The sequence below is a fragment of the Aegilops tauschii genome, chromosome 7, assembly GCF_002575655.3.
Source record: "Aegilops tauschii subsp. strangulata cultivar AL8/78 chromosome 7, Aet v6.0, whole genome shotgun sequence".
Classification (NCBI taxonomy): Eukaryota; Viridiplantae; Streptophyta; class Magnoliopsida; order Poales; family Poaceae; genus Aegilops; species Aegilops tauschii.
In genome coordinates this window covers 25,875,538-25,890,832 of record NC_053041.3, presented here as the reverse complement: position 1 = coordinate 25,890,832, position 15,295 = coordinate 25,875,538, and the positions used below count along the sequence as shown (strand labels likewise).

The 15,295-nt window shown below is 44.7% G+C and overlaps 1 non-coding gene across 1 annotated transcript; it reads right to left on the bottom strand.

The window, feature by feature from the left end:
- Positions 1-9,719: 9,719 nt before the first annotated feature.
- Positions 9,720-11,092, bottom strand: LOC109766351 (uncharacterized). The gene is made up of 2 exons (XR_006666745.1): positions 10,575-11,092; positions 9,720-10,457 (listed from the first exon to the last, which is right to left on the bottom strand). It is a non-coding gene; the product is annotated as an uncharacterized protein (transcript).
- Between the last annotated feature and the right edge of the window lie 4,203 nt (positions 11,093-15,295).

The following is a 15,295-nucleotide window of genomic DNA, read 5'->3' as shown; positions in this document are numbered from 1 at the left end:
TTTATATTTCCTTGAAATGCTCCGATTGCTTTTGCCTCACAAATTCTGGCCAATCATCTTTCAGTTTCTCATGTTGTCCATTGAAATCCGGAGTCTTGCCCTTGTTGACATAGTCACGGGTTAAATTTTTCTTGAAGTTCCGGAATGCTTCGCCCATCTTCTGAAGAGCGAACTCTTTAACTAGCCTCCTCCTCTAACGTCCACCCGGAACCTCGTTACCGAATTCATCGGCTTTGTTGTATTCCGGAGGTAGAATGAAATGTTCCATAAGCTTTCTCCAGCAATCCTTTTTCGTTCTCTTGTCGACAAAACTGAAACCAATACGTGCCTTCTTTGGCTCCTTCCATTCCTGGACGGTGATCGGGACGTTGTCTCTAACAACGACTCCGCATTGGTTGATAAACTTTGAGGTGTGCTGTAGGGGCTTGCCGGTTTCACTGACAAACTCAATGGCATATGTTTCTCCTGTTTTCATCGCCTTGGATTTGCCACGCTTTGTCGTACTCGATCCGGAGGGCTAAAAAAAGAAAGAGAGTTGCGCGCGTTAATACATATGTATTCACATTTCAGTAAGTTTGTATCACGAGAGGCTCAATGTATATATATACCTCGCCGGAGGTGGTTGCTACTTGCAATTCGAGATCGTCGTTTGTTGACGGTTGACCTCCGTCGACAATGTCCGTTCCTTCACCTTCTTGATCATCGACAATCTCTGTTCCACCTTCAAGGTTCAGAAAAGAAAAGACTACATCCTCTTCTTGCTCATATTCTGAGCCCGACACATAAGGAATCTCGTTGTTGATGATGCCCATTAGATAACGTTCAGCCTCCGGATCCCTAAGCGGCTCGGCTCTATCGTCCGCCATATGTCACTCCTGCATGTAGTAAAAATTCTTTAAGTATAAAGGAATTAAAAATAAGATTAAGGGGACATACAGGAGGAGGAATTAAAAAATAAGATTATTGAGCACTGCCAAGTATTTTGTTTTGTTTTCTTTGTTTTTCTTTTTGGTTTTCATTTGGTTTCTTTCTTCTTCCTTTTTTCTTCTTTTTTTCTTCTTCTTCCTTTCTTCTTCACTTTCTTCTTTCTTTCTTCTTCTTCCTTTTTCTTTCTTCTTTCTTTCTTCTTCTTCATTTCTTCTTCCTTTCTTCTTCTTTTTTTCTTCTTCCTTTTTCTTTCTTCTTTCTTTTGGTTTTCATTTTTTTTCTTCTTCCTTTTTCTTTCTTCTTTTTTTCTTCTTCCTTTTTCTTTCTTCTTTTTTTCTTCTTCCTTTTTCTTTCTTCTTTCTTTCTTCTTTCTTTTTTTCTTCTTCCTTTTTTTCTTCTTCCTTTTTCTTCTTTCTTTCTTCTTTCTTTTTTTCTTCTTCCTTTTTTTTCTTCTTTTTCTTTCTTCTTTCTTTTTTTCTTCTTCCTTTTTTTTCTTCTTTTTCTTTCTTCTTTCTTTTTTTCTTCTTCCTTTTTTTTCTTCTTTTTCTTTCTTTCTTCTTTTTTTCTTCTTTCTTTTTTTCTTCTTCCTTTTTTTCTTCTTCCTTTTTCTTCTTTCTTTCTTCTTTCTTTTTTTTCTTCTTCCTTTTTTCTTCTTCCTTTTTCTTTCTTCTTTCTTTCTTCTTCTTCCTTTCTTCTTCTTTTTTTCTTCTTCCTTTTTCTTTCTTCTTTCTTTTGGTTTTCATTTTTTTCTTATTCCTTTTTCTTTCTTCTTTTTTTCTTCTTCCTTTTTCTTCTGTTTTCTTTTGTTTTTCTTCTGTTTTTTTCTTCCTTTTTTCCTTTTTCCTTTTTTCTTCTGTTTTTTTCTTCTGTTTGTTTTTCTTTTGTTTTCTTTTTTCTTTCTTCTTCCTTTTTCTTTTGTTTTCTTTTTTTTCTTCCTTTTTCCTTTTTTCTTCCTTTTTCTTGTTTTTCTTCTGTTTTTCTTTTGTTTTCTTCTTCCTTCTTTCTTCTTCTTCCTTTTTTCCTTTTTCTTTCTTCTTCTTCTTCCTTTTTCTTCTTCCTTCTTCTTCTTCTGCCGGCGCGCGGAGGACGGCAGGCAGGGGCAGCGGGCGGCGGGCGGCAGGGCGGCGGGCGGCGGGCAAGGGCAGGGGCTGCGGCGGGCAAGGGCCAGGGGCACGCTGCGGCGGCGGCGGAGCGCTAAGGGCAGGGCACGGGCGGCGGCGGCGCTCACTGGGGACGGGGGCGGCGGCGCGTAGGGCTTCGGCGTCGGCGTCGGGGCAGGGCGTCGGGCGGCGATCGGCGTCGGGGCAGGGCTTCGGCGTCGAGAGAGGAGAATGGGAAGTGGCGGAAACTGCTAAGTGCAGTATATATAGACGTACCTTTAGTCCCGGTTGGGGAGGCGGACCGCGACTAAAGGGTACCTTTAGTCGCGGTCCGCCTCCCCAATCGGGACTAAAGGGTTTTGGCGCCGCTTTCGTTCCCGCGCAGAAAGAGCCTTTAGTCCTCTCCATTGCAGGCTTACGGGCCTAATTGTGACTGCTATGCCTGATGGGCCTACTGGGCCTTCTGCGGGCCTGAATCCTGGCCCATCGATGGGTTTCTAGTCGTATTCAGGCCGTGGTGGCCCAGTAGGTGGCATATTTTTTATTTTTTGCCTGTTTTTTGTTTTCTTTTTTGCTTTATTTATTTTGTTTTGTTTCTACTTACAACAAAAAACTTATTTATTTTATTTTATTTTATTTTGTTTCTAATTACTTATTTATTTTACTTTATGATAATTATTTTTGCTATTGAAGTTTCTAACAAAAAAAGTTCTTTATGAAAATTCTTTTCGCTTTCAATGATTTTGAACAGAAAATACTTCGATAATTTTAGTTGAATCAATTTTATATAATTTTAGTTTCAAAAATACTAGAGGTTGCTTATAATGTTTTGAACAGAAAATACTTTGATAATTTTAGTTTCATAAATTTTATTTATGTTATTAAAATTTATTTTATTTTGTTTGTACTTATATATTTTATTAAAGTTTATATTATTTTGTTTCTAATCATTTTAAAATCTTAAAAATACAATTATATATCAAAAAAATCAGAAAAATAAAACTAATTCATTTTGTTTGGTACAATAAATTATTACACATCAATTCTTGCCTTGTGTCCCTGCTTGCTTACGATTGTGTCGTATCCATGGAGCATTCTCATCATTTAACTTAATGCTTGGGTCAGTATTCACTTTGAAGGGCGGAATTTCACCAAACATATTATAATTTTCTGACATGTCTGTCTTGTCCTCCACTCCCACGATGTTTCTTTTCCCTGAAAAAACAATGTGGCGCTTTGGATCATCGCATGATGTACTGATCGCTTTCTTATCTTTCCGTTTCCTCGGTTTGCTACTCATGTCCTTCAAATAAAAAACCTGAGCGACATCTTTGGCAAGGACGAATGGTTCGTCAAGGTAACCAAGATTGTTGAAATCCACCATTGTCATTCCGTATTGCTCGTCCACCTTTACCCCACCTCTTGTTAGCTTGAACCATTTGCACCGGAACAAAGGGACCTTAAAGGAGGGTCCATAGTCAAGTTCCCATATCTCCTCTATGTAACCATAATATGTGACCTTTCGCCCATTCTCGGTTGCTGCATCAAAGCGGACACCACTGTTTTGGTTGGTGCTCTTTTTATCTTGGGCGATGGTGTAAAATGTATTCCCATTTATCTCGTACCCTTGGAAAATCGTTATAGTCGAAGATGGTTTCTTGGCCAACATGTACAGCTGATCTCCAACATCATTGTCATTCATTAAATGTTTTCGCAACCAACTGCCGAAAGTCTCCATGTGGGCCTTTCTTGGGTTGTCCGAGCGTAATATATTCTTGTGTTGCTCGAAGTACGGAGCCACAAAGCTGGAATTTTGCAGAACTGTGTGGTGTGCTTCAGTCATAGAATGACCGTCCATACATATCGTGGATTTCCTTCCGATCTTGCCTTTTCCACTTAGTCTCCCCTCGTGCCGCGATTGAGGAATACCAATCGGCTTAAGGTCAGGAACATAGTCAATACGGAACTCAATTACCTCCTCATTTCCATAGCCCTTGACGATGCTTCCTTCTGGCCTAGCACGGTTACGAACATATTTCTTTAATACTCCCATGAACCTCTCAAAGGGGAACATATTGTGTAGAAATACAGGACCGAGAATGGAAATCTCTTCGACTAGGTGGAGCAGGAGGTGCGTCATAATATCGAAGAAGGATGGTGGGAACACCAACTCGAAACTGACAAGGCATTGGACCACATCGTTCTGTAACCGTGGTAGATCTTCCGGATTGATTACCTTCTGAGAGATTGCATTGAGGAATGCACGTAGCTTCACAATGGCTACTCGAACATTTTCCGGTAGGAGCCCCCTCAAAGCAATCGGAAGCAATTGCGTCATAATCACGTGGCAGTCGTGAGACTTCAGGTTTTGGAACTTTTTCTCCGCCATGTTTATTATTCCCTTTATATTTGACGAGAAGCCAGACGGGACCTTCATACTGCTCAGGCATTCAAAAAAATGACCTTCTCTTCTTTGGTAAGAGCGTAGCTGGCACGACCTTGAAACCATTCCGGATGCCGGTCATCTGGGTCTTTCAAAAGTTGTTGGTCCTGCCGTGCTTCCTTTGTATCATTTGTCTTCCCATACACGCCCAAGAAGCTTAGCAGGTTCACGCAAATATTCTTCGTAACATGCATCACGTCGATTGCAGAGCGGACATCTAGGACTTTCCAATATTCTAGCTCCCAAAATATAGATTTCTTCTTCCACATGGGTGCATGCCCGTCAACTCCCCGCGGAATTGATTGTCCGCCAGGACCCTTTCCAAAGATGACTTTCAAATCCTTGACCATATCAAATATCTCAGCACCAGTACGTTCCGCAGGCTTCGGCCGGTGATCTGCCTTGCCGTTGAAATGCTTGCCTTTCTTTCTTACGTTATGATTTCGGGGAAGAAATCGACGATGACCCAGGTACACGTTCTTCTTACAATTAACCAAACGTACACTTTCAGTCTCATGTAAGCAGTGCGTGCATGCATTGTATCCCTTATTTGTCTGTCCCGAAAGGTTACTGAGAGCAGGCCAATCGTTGATGGTTACAAAAAGCAACGCTCGTAGGTCAAATTCCTCTCCTTTGTGCTCATCCCAGACACGTACACCAGGTCTGGCCCACAACTGTAAAAGTTCATCAACTAATGGCCTTAGGTACACATCGATGTCGTTCCCGGGTTGCTTTGGACCTTGGATGAGCACTGGCATCATAATGAACTTCCGCTTCATGCACAACCAAGGAGGAAGGTTGTAGATGCATAGAGTCACGGGCCAGGTGCTATGGCTGGAGCTCTGCTCGCCAAAAGGATTCATGCCATCAGTACTTAGACCAAATCTTATGTTCCTTGCGTCAGCTGCAAAATCTTTGAACACTCTGTCGATCTTTCTCCATTGCGTTCCATCAGCGGGGTGTCTCAACTCCCCGTCGGACTTACGGTCCTCTTTGTGCCATCGCAACGACTTGGCATGCTTTTTGTTCATGAACAGACGTTTCAACCGTGGTATTATAGGAGCATACCACATCACCTTGGCGGGAACCCTCTTCCTGGGTTTCTCGCCCTCAACATCGTCACCAGGGTCATCGCCTCTGATCTTATAACGCAATGCAGTGCATACAGGGCATTCATTCAAATTCTCGTATTCACCGCGGTAGAGGATGCAGTCGTTAATGCATGCATGTATCTTCAGAACCTCTAAACCTAGAGGGCAGACAACCTTCTTTGCTTCGTACGTACTGGCGGGCAACTCGTTATTCTTCGGAAACATATTCTCCAACATTTTCAGCAAATTTTCAAATGATGAGTCACCTACACCTTCCTGTGCCTTCCATTTTAGCAAATCCAGTGTGCAGCCCAGCTTTTTCAGACTATTGTCGCATCCTGGATACAACGACTTTTTGTGATCCTCTAACATGCGATCCAAATTCTCCCTATCCTTGTCAGTTTCGCAGCGTCTCCGTGCATCAGCAATGGTCCGACCAAGATCATCAGCGGGCTCATCATGTGCCTCTTCTTCACCTTCACCTAACCCTTCCCCACCTTCAGCATCATCCTCCATGAAAGTATCACCGAAATGATCATGATAGTTGTCATCGATATCATCCCCTTCTTCATCTTCTTCCATTCTAACCCCTCTTTCTCCATGCTTGGTCCAACAATTATAGCTTGGCATGAAACCGTGCCGAAGCAGGTGCATGTGAACGTCTCTTGAGGAGGAGTAACCCTTCTGATTCTTACAGACAGCACATGGACAGATAATAAAACCTTGCTGCTTGTTCGCATTTGCCACTACGAGGAAATCTTTCAAACCCGTAGTGAACTCGCCGGAGAGTCGGGGACCGTACATCCATTGCCGATTCATCTGCATTATTATTATATAAAGTATATAATTAACCATCATGCATTTGTTAAACTAACTAGCTAGAAATAATACAAATTAAACAATGAACTACACACATGCATATTTTATCAATGACACATGAAAGGTTCAAGTTACTAACCGCGATCGCGGAGGAAAAATAAATGAGAAAGCTCAAGTGTGGCTCGGACACTTCATATCATGTTTGTTTCAGGCTCTCGGGCATTTCATCGAACACCTTGTGTGCATAGGAGGAACCAAAAGCAAACCCACCACCCCCTTCTGAAAATTGTGAAGTGAGCTGAGTGAAGTGAAGTGAGCTGAGTCCTATATATAGGGATGGGCCTTTAGTCCCGGTTGGCCTGGCCAACCGCGACTAAAGGCCTTCGGGGACCTTTAGTCCCGGTTGGCCAGGCCAACCGGGACTAAAGCCCCTCCCGTCCGCCAGCTGTCGACCGAGCGCGCTGGGCCCAGATAGTTGGTCGAGGGTCTCCTCCCGAACCGCGACTAAAGGCCCCTTTAGTCGCGGTTCGATTGTTTTGGGGACTAATGGGGGCGTATGGAAGCCTCTTTTTCTACTAGTGTCGATTCCATGTCCTGAAACCAGTTACAAATATCTTTTGCCGGTCCGTCTCTAGTTATCGTCTCAGGACATGTACAACGGCATCTAATTAGCAGACTATAACGTATGCCACTCAAAATTTTCATTATGGGGAGGAGAGAGAGCTAGAAGAGAGAAGTAGGGTGTCTGGAATTCGGCACACGGTCGATATTTCAATAATCTCGCTGCTTACCTATAGCCTTGTCCCCGTTGTACGCTCAAGCGTCGTTAATTTGCGGTTCACATGCAGCAGCCTGCCCACGATTTGGCCAAGAAGTGCAGGAGAATGGACGTTCGCATGCAGCGGCCCGTCCACAATCGAACGTGCTACAAATAGCAAAATAGCAGACAATTGTAGATGATGTTTTTATTGCGATCTATAGATGACGTGGATGATAATTACACACTGCAAGTGTCTAAACTGATGTACATGCCCTCATAATCGCCCGCGAGAGCATTGCCTAGATGCCGACACGGATGGCTGACGCTGTGTTAGGTTCCAACTCGCGAATCACTCTATTACAAGGAAATCAAGCTCCGTTGCCGTTTCGTGATCTAAGCCCGGATCCTTTGCTCGTTGCCTCCTCCCAGGCATTTGTAGTCTGTAGCGCTGGGTGGTTCGCAGATGGGCCGGCCCATGTAATGGCCGAAGGTTGCAAGCCCATGTACACAATAGGCTCCTGACACGCTGGCGACGAACGGAGAAACAAGCACCCGGGCCGGCGGCAGCGCAGGTCGTTCACCATACTCGCCAACGACCTCCTCGTCATCATCTATGGCTTGTTGGCCGATGCCCCTAGCAGCCGTGCGCGCTTCGCCGCGGTCTGCAGGTCGTGGCAGGCCGCCGTCACCACGGAGCCGCGGGCGCCCGTCCTGCCATGGCTGCTCCTCTCGCTATGTGAAGTCGGTGGAAACAGGACGAGGCGCGTGCACTGCCCGGAGGATGGCGCTGTAGGGTGGCCTCGTCCAGCCACCACCAATCAGGATCGTCAACCTCTTCTTAGGGCCTGCAGTGGCGCTTTCCAAGAAGCAGAGGAAGATTGTATGCCCGCACCGAGGTCATGGCCGTGGTGATACCCGTGGTCCGATAGTCGTCACAAAAGTCACGTTCTCCGAGTCGCCCAGCTCGGAAGGCTGTATCATGGCCGCCATGACCGAGAACTGCGGCGCCACACTATGCAAGGTTGGTTCGAGACATTCATCGGCATTGCCTTCTGCAACGGTGAGCTTTATGGCCTCACACACAATGGTGAGAAACTCGTCAAGTTTGCAATCAGCGACAACAAACGTGGCTCTCCAATGGTCATCGCAGACACCCGAGTAGCGTTGCAAATGGTTTGCCATTCTGGATCGAGAAACTCTTGCAAAGAGTATGCCGTTTACATAGTCGATTTGCATGACAAGCTTGCAATAGCGATGATGAACTTGTGGTGGGGCGACCGTGAGCCTTTCTTCAAGGTGTACAACCTTGTTGACCACATGAAAAGTGAGACGACAACGTGTTACATGGATAAATAGGAGGAGGTAACGAGCTTAGGCCACCATGCCTTGTTTTTGGGACATACATTTTCAGAAGCGGTGTACGTGCCTACTAACAGGCGCGGTGATGTGGAGAGAAACTGCATCTACTATGCCAACAACTGTTGTCGAAGTTTAAACACCATAGTCCACAGTGATGCTGTGGTCTTGACGGTCCCAAACCATGATGGTGACCTGAAGTGTGAAAGAAAAGACAAGACGAGCATCACCTATAATGACGAGAAAATCAAGTCGGTAGGGTACTTCATGAAGTGTGCTAGTCATGATATCATGCATAAGAAGTTTTGGCTTTCTGTGCTTTGGGGGATGAATCATTCAATGATGATAATAATAATGGTAATAACAATGATAATAATTCTAGTAATACTGATAATAATAATTATTAGGATGATGATATCATATTATGATGTTTCAAAAAACGAAAATTTTATTTTGGTTGGTTATTAAAAATGCCAAATATTTATATCATTCCAAATAATATTGCGAACGTTTGGAAGAGAAAGATCAAAAGGTGTGGTATTTAGAACGTGCATCCACCGCGGACGTAAGACCCTCGGGTGTAAGGCTACTAAACATGGCTTGAACTTTGGTTCTCACAAAAATAAAGGGCCACCCTTTATTTTTAATTTTTTTGCTAAAACATGCGAGATTGTGTGTGCGGTAATTTTCAACAAACGCATGTTCCTCGCAAGCCGCCCTAGCGCGGTCCACTCGCTTTTGAGCCAAAATCCCATGTCCGTTGTGGTGTCGTCCATCGGATTCTGCCCTTCGCCTGGGAGAATCCTGACGCCGCCGAGGCGGGTCATCATGCCTGCGAGACTGCTCATTATACTTCTCCAATGAATTTATAATTTATAATTTATGAAGTATTCATGATATATTTATATCAATTATATATATTTTTTGAGTTGTCCAGTGTGTAGACAAATAGCTGTGTCCTAGTAGGACACTTGTATCCTAATAGGACATAAAGAATAGCAGACCATAATATCCGAGCAAGCCTTGTATCCTTCATCTTGTGGTTGTGGGGCCTTTCATCTAGTAAATACAAGACGCGAGAGCTTCATGCATCAACTTACTTAGTGGTTATGCAACATTCTTGTTTTGAAAATGTTCTGTTGTAGAGAATGAATGATCTGTAGGTTTTCCAAGATGCAAGCGTGAAATCCATTTTCTCCATTCAGATATGGATCATACAAAAGTAGAAAAGACTTTCCAATCACAAACAATTGTTGAAAACAGGTGCATAATCAAACCATGAACTGGATAGCTAGTGCGACAAGGTAGTGAACTCAATAGAACAACAATTAACTCTGTACATAACCGTGCGAGGGAATAGAGAACAAGCAAAGCATGCACCCAATGTATGGTAGGTAGCACAGAATACAATAATTAGCTAGGCTTACCCGCTGGCTGATCAAATGGTTGGTTCGGATAACACCGGTGGGAAGCTGAAGTATGGCAGGGCACGCTTGCGATCAAGGAAGCGCTCTGTCTTTGTACAGACTTTGGTAATTTCATAAGTCTTGACCTCCATTGAGTAACAATCCACATTCTGAATAGGAATACCTTGTTGTGGAGCGGCTCGGAAGAACAAGAATCCCTCGGCGGCACCCACCATGGAAATGGAATAGTCACGATACTGCCCAGGCAGCTGTACGATCTTCTCCAGCTTCCACTCGTGGGAATTATTCTGCAGGGAAGTATGGTGGAGAGCAAAGGAGCCGTGTCGACGGACGAGAGAAACCATCTCGATGGCTCCTTCTCGGCCCAAAACAACAGCATTTGGGCGACGATGGCCAAGGCTCTGGTGAGCCAGATTATCCCTCAGCTCCTTATGGTGGCCGGTGAGAAGGTTGACGGTGGAGAAGCTCATGGTGCGCGTGTCCAGCACCATCAGATGGTTGCTCCAACCCCAAGGTTCAGTCCAGTAGAAGCAGCTACCCACGCAGTCGAAACAGGACATGTGATCTAGAGAAGGGGAGACGGGAGAGTTGACCATGCACCACTCCCTGGTTGCGGAGGTAAAGATAAAGAGGACGAGCTTTGTCTGGTACCTTGCTATGCATATCACCTTGAAGTGCTGGTCGTCGCTGTCGTCGTCGCCGGTATTGGGAGCGAGCAGGGGCTTGAATGCCCAAAGGAGGTCTTGTGGCTGGGCGGCGAGGTCCTCGGGTATGGTTGGAAGCAGCATGTATCTTTGAAACAAAGGGTCGCAGACGGTGAGGTTGAAGTCGGCGACGTTGCAGCAGCGCTCCTCCTGTTTGTTGAGCTCCCCGCCGGGGTGGAGGGAGAATGGGAGATCCAGTCGAGGAGGACGCGGCCGCCGCGGACGTTGCGGGGGCGCCAGCGGGGGCCTTGCTCGTCGTCGAGGCAGCGGTTTTGGACGTCGGGAGGGATATAGCAGCAGGAAGAAGAGGCGACGGCCGGGACGAAGGAGAAATCCGCGGTGCAAGGGGCGAGTGCGGCGGAATGAGGCGCTGGTGGTGGCGGCAGCCGCGGCGCGAGCGAGCGCGTCTGGCGTGGGCGGGCCGAGGAAGATCTCCTCGAGGAGCTCGTCAGGGATGGTCGCCATAGCCGCCCGGGTAGGAGGAGGGAACGGTTGTGGGTAGGATTTAAGCGTAGCCGTACGAGGTTGGAGGTGAATGGCTCCGACACTGTACAAGGCTTCCGCTAAATGGCTTCGTAGAGCCACAAGAGAGCTATCGACGGCCTCATTTGCTTTGGCATACTGTGGAGCCTCGGACAGTAGCTTGCGGGCCATGGATCACATGCAGATCGCAGCTTGTGGACCTTTTTTCAATAAAGGGTGCTCGTCGTCTAGTTGCCGACGCCCGCCTGCTGCCAAGATCGCTGCCCTCCGTCCTTGGGTGCTCTGCATGCTCGCTGCACTACTGAAGATCCTCTTTAGAGCATGTACAGCCGGTACGTCCGGGCGGGTCGCGCGGTCATGATTTTTGATTGAGATGGTTCCTTAAACGGTTCTCAAACGACCGGGCTAATCAACACCTATCATATTTAGCTCAAATACAAGATGGATATGGGGTGTCCGGACGCCCGGGCACGCCCGCCACGTTGGACCCGGCCTGCGCTGGCCAACCCGACCCCACATAAAATCCTCCCCATCCGCTCGCCGACCAAACCCTAACCACTTCACTCCCCTCCCCTCCACTCCCCTCCGTCACCCAAGCTCATTTTCGGCTCCTTCCGGTCGTCTCCGGCATGGCGGGCAACGGATCCGAGTCCTTCACCTCCAGCGTCGACCGCGAGCTCATCCCGCACGACCCCAAGGAGGAGATGGTCGTCCGGCTTGCGCTCCGCCGCACCCAGGAGGAGCCCCGTGGACCGCTGCGCTTGGACTCCATCCGTCGGGTATCCATTGCGTCCGCCCAAACGGGGCATGGATCCGGCGCTAGGCCGCGCGGTCCGTTTGGCGTCCGAATGCGCTGGCGGACGCGCAACCCCTTCCGTGGCGCGCCAATATTGGGTACAAGGCGAAGGCACGACATGCACGCCGTGCAAGGCATCGGGCGCGGGAGGCAGCGGCAGCCCTCGCAGCGGTGGACGTCAGCGAGGCGGAGTCGCATTCTCCGACGCCCCGTATGGCGCATCAGTCCGAGCGCCGCAAGCCGCATTGTGGTGGACGTCGGCAGCTTGTCCCCTGACGGATCCATCATCGATCTGACATGCACCGGCACCGTTCGGGTTCCGGTCTTCGACGAGGAACAGTAGGGCATGGGAGACGGCGAGGCCTTGAGTCCCGTGAGCCAGCTCGGGTCCCATGCCCTACCCTACCTTGTCGGCGACCAGCCCAACACTATGAGGAGCGCAGCCGGCCGCAGGACATGGCCAAGGCGGAGCCGGGCGAGCGGGCAGCTGAACTGGACGAGCTCCGGATAGATTAGGTTTCACGTTGCATGTAATAATATGGATTTGAGATTTCTAATTTAAGGTATCCGAATGTGAAATACGTTTTTTGAGGGGTGACCGCTCACTGTCCGCAGATGTGCCCGGGCACGTTAGCGGGCATTTGAGGGGTCGGATTCGCCAAGTCCAGTTGTAGATGCTGTTAGCTGTGTAAAAGAAAAACGAGGCAGAGCGCCCGTCTGCTCAAGCTCTGTTGCTCCTTCAATCATAATTAAGTCGTAAATCTGTGTTTTCACTATCCGATCCCTGGTCTGCGCGGTTAGGCTAGTCATAGTGAGGAGTAAGTTATAGACTAATAACATACATATATGTAGTAACACATACCTTTATAGTGGGAAGTGTCATAGGTGTAGTAACATATATATCTTTATTTATTGCTTTGTAGACTCATTTTGTATTGAAAACCGCTAGGCGACGGTAACATATTATGTTACTCTATTTGTCTCTCTCCTCTTTAATTACATGACACATCATCTTTTTTTTATGTGGCATCTATATTACTACTTATGTTACTTTCACTATGATTAGCCTTACCAATGGTCGCAGCCATTTTAAGCGTTGACCGTACCTGCCTGTACACCTGCCACAATCCACATTCTTTGAGATTTGTGCGATTATAGCCCACTGTTGTATTGCACGCTCCATCTTTTCTACGTTTGAGAGTCAAAAGTACTACGCGGGTCCTATTCCATTTCTAGTTTTTATTTATTTGAACTCCTCGCGCTAAGACTTATAAAACAGGATCGATCTTGGATACATTTAAACACGTTCAAATTGAAATCTGTTGATTGAAACGAGTGAAATGTGTTGTTTTAAACGAGTGAAATTATCTTTTTATAAATGATCAAAATTATTTGTCTAGATTTGAAATTTTTTGTGAAATCTATTTTTGAAACATGTGAAATATATTGCTTTTCAACGAGTGAAATTGTTCTTTCTAAAAATGATTGAAATTATTTCTTTGAATTGAGTCAAATGAGTGGAATCGATTTTTTGAAATTAGTGAAATAAAAGAGTGAAATATGTTGTTTTAAACGAGTCAAACTGTTCTTTTTGAAAATTATTGAAATTATTTGTTTTATTGAAAGGAATGAGTGAAATCTCTTTTTAGAAACTAGTGAAATAAATGACTGAAATCATTTTTTAAATGGTTGACAATATTTGTTTGCGTTGAGTAAAATGAGTGAATTCCATTTTCTCAAATGAATGAAATAATTTTTATTAAACCAGTAAAATCGTTCTTTGGAAATGAATGAAATAAGTTTTTCGAAATGAATTAAATATGTTGTTTTTGAACTGAGCAAAATCAGTGCTTTGAAATAAGTGAAATATGTTATTTTGAAACAGACAGAAATCTGTTTTCGAAAATGAGTTAAAAATGCTTGAATTACGTGAATACATGAAATATCTTTTTCGAAACAAGAGGCATACATTGTCTTAAACAAGTGGTATAGTTTTTTTTGGTAATGACTGAAATCTATTTTTGAAAAGAGTAATAAGTTTTTCTTGATCGTGTGAAATTGAAATATGTTTTTAAAAGGAGTGAAATAGTTCTTTATGAAACTGATGGAAATCAGTTTTTTGAAATGAATGAATATTTTTTACTGAATTGTGAGAAATTTGTGAAATATATTTTTTGAAACTAGTAAAACTTGCTATTTTAAACGAGTAAAATTGTTCTTAAAAAATAATTAAATTCAGTTTTTTGAAATAAGTGAACAGTTTGTCTTTGAATCTTTTAAATTAGTGAAATATGTTGTTTTAAATGAGTGAAATGGTTCTCTTAAAAGATGATTGAAATTTACTTGTTTGAATTTAGTGAAAAGAGTGGAATCTGTTTTTTGAAATGAGTGATATATGTTGTTTTAAATGAGTGAAATGTGATTTTAAATGAGTGAAATCAATGTTGTCAAATGAATGAGAACACATCTTTGAAATGATGAAAGTAGTTATTTGAAATAACTAAGATATTTTTTTGTAAATGAGTGAAATAAAAGAATTAAACAACTTTTAATAAACTGGGTGAAGCGTGTTTTTAAGAAATCAGTGAAATATGTTTCATGAATTTTAAACTCGCTTAAAATGTAATTTTTTTTGAAATTGGATTATTGGTTTAAAAGATATGAATGGTTTAAGTTAGCAAAGGTGAAATAGATGGGTGAATTTGTTTCGAAGAGAGAAGAGAGAGAATGGACGGCGCATGCATGTAAGCCTATTGTACCATCTCGCTAAAACTAACACAACAGTGAGTATTGCTATGTATCGCCATATGAAACATTTCCCTTGTATCCATAATGCAATAAATATCAACATAAAAACATGATGCAAAATGGACGTATCAACTCCCCCAAGTTTAGACCTCACTTGTCCTCATGCGAAAGCCGAGATCGGTAATCATGGCCACATGTTTATAGATAGACGATAAAATCAAATACGGACATGAGGGCATCATGATTATCTTTAGAACATCAACATATATTGTCATATAACCTCTCATGCTAAAGTGATTGTCGGTGTATAAAAGTATGGGCCTTCTGTACCAATTTACTTGTGCGCGGGCAGTTGTAGCCACGCCCGCGGCCACGCTCGGCGGGGCAGAGGAAGCGAAGACACAAGACTACCAGAGCAGCGCCAAGCCAGAGGCGCGAGGAGCAGAGGGACAAGGTGGGCTTTCCCCGGCAAGAGCCTTGCCGGGGCAGCTTATGTAGCCCTGGCAAGAGCCTTGCCGGGGCAACTTGCCCAACACCAGCGAGGCCGCCACCCTTGAGCCTAAGAGTTCCAACACCATCAACGACATTGGAACCAAGGCTCGGGAGGCGCCTGCATGGTGACATTGAGATCTTTGTGTAGA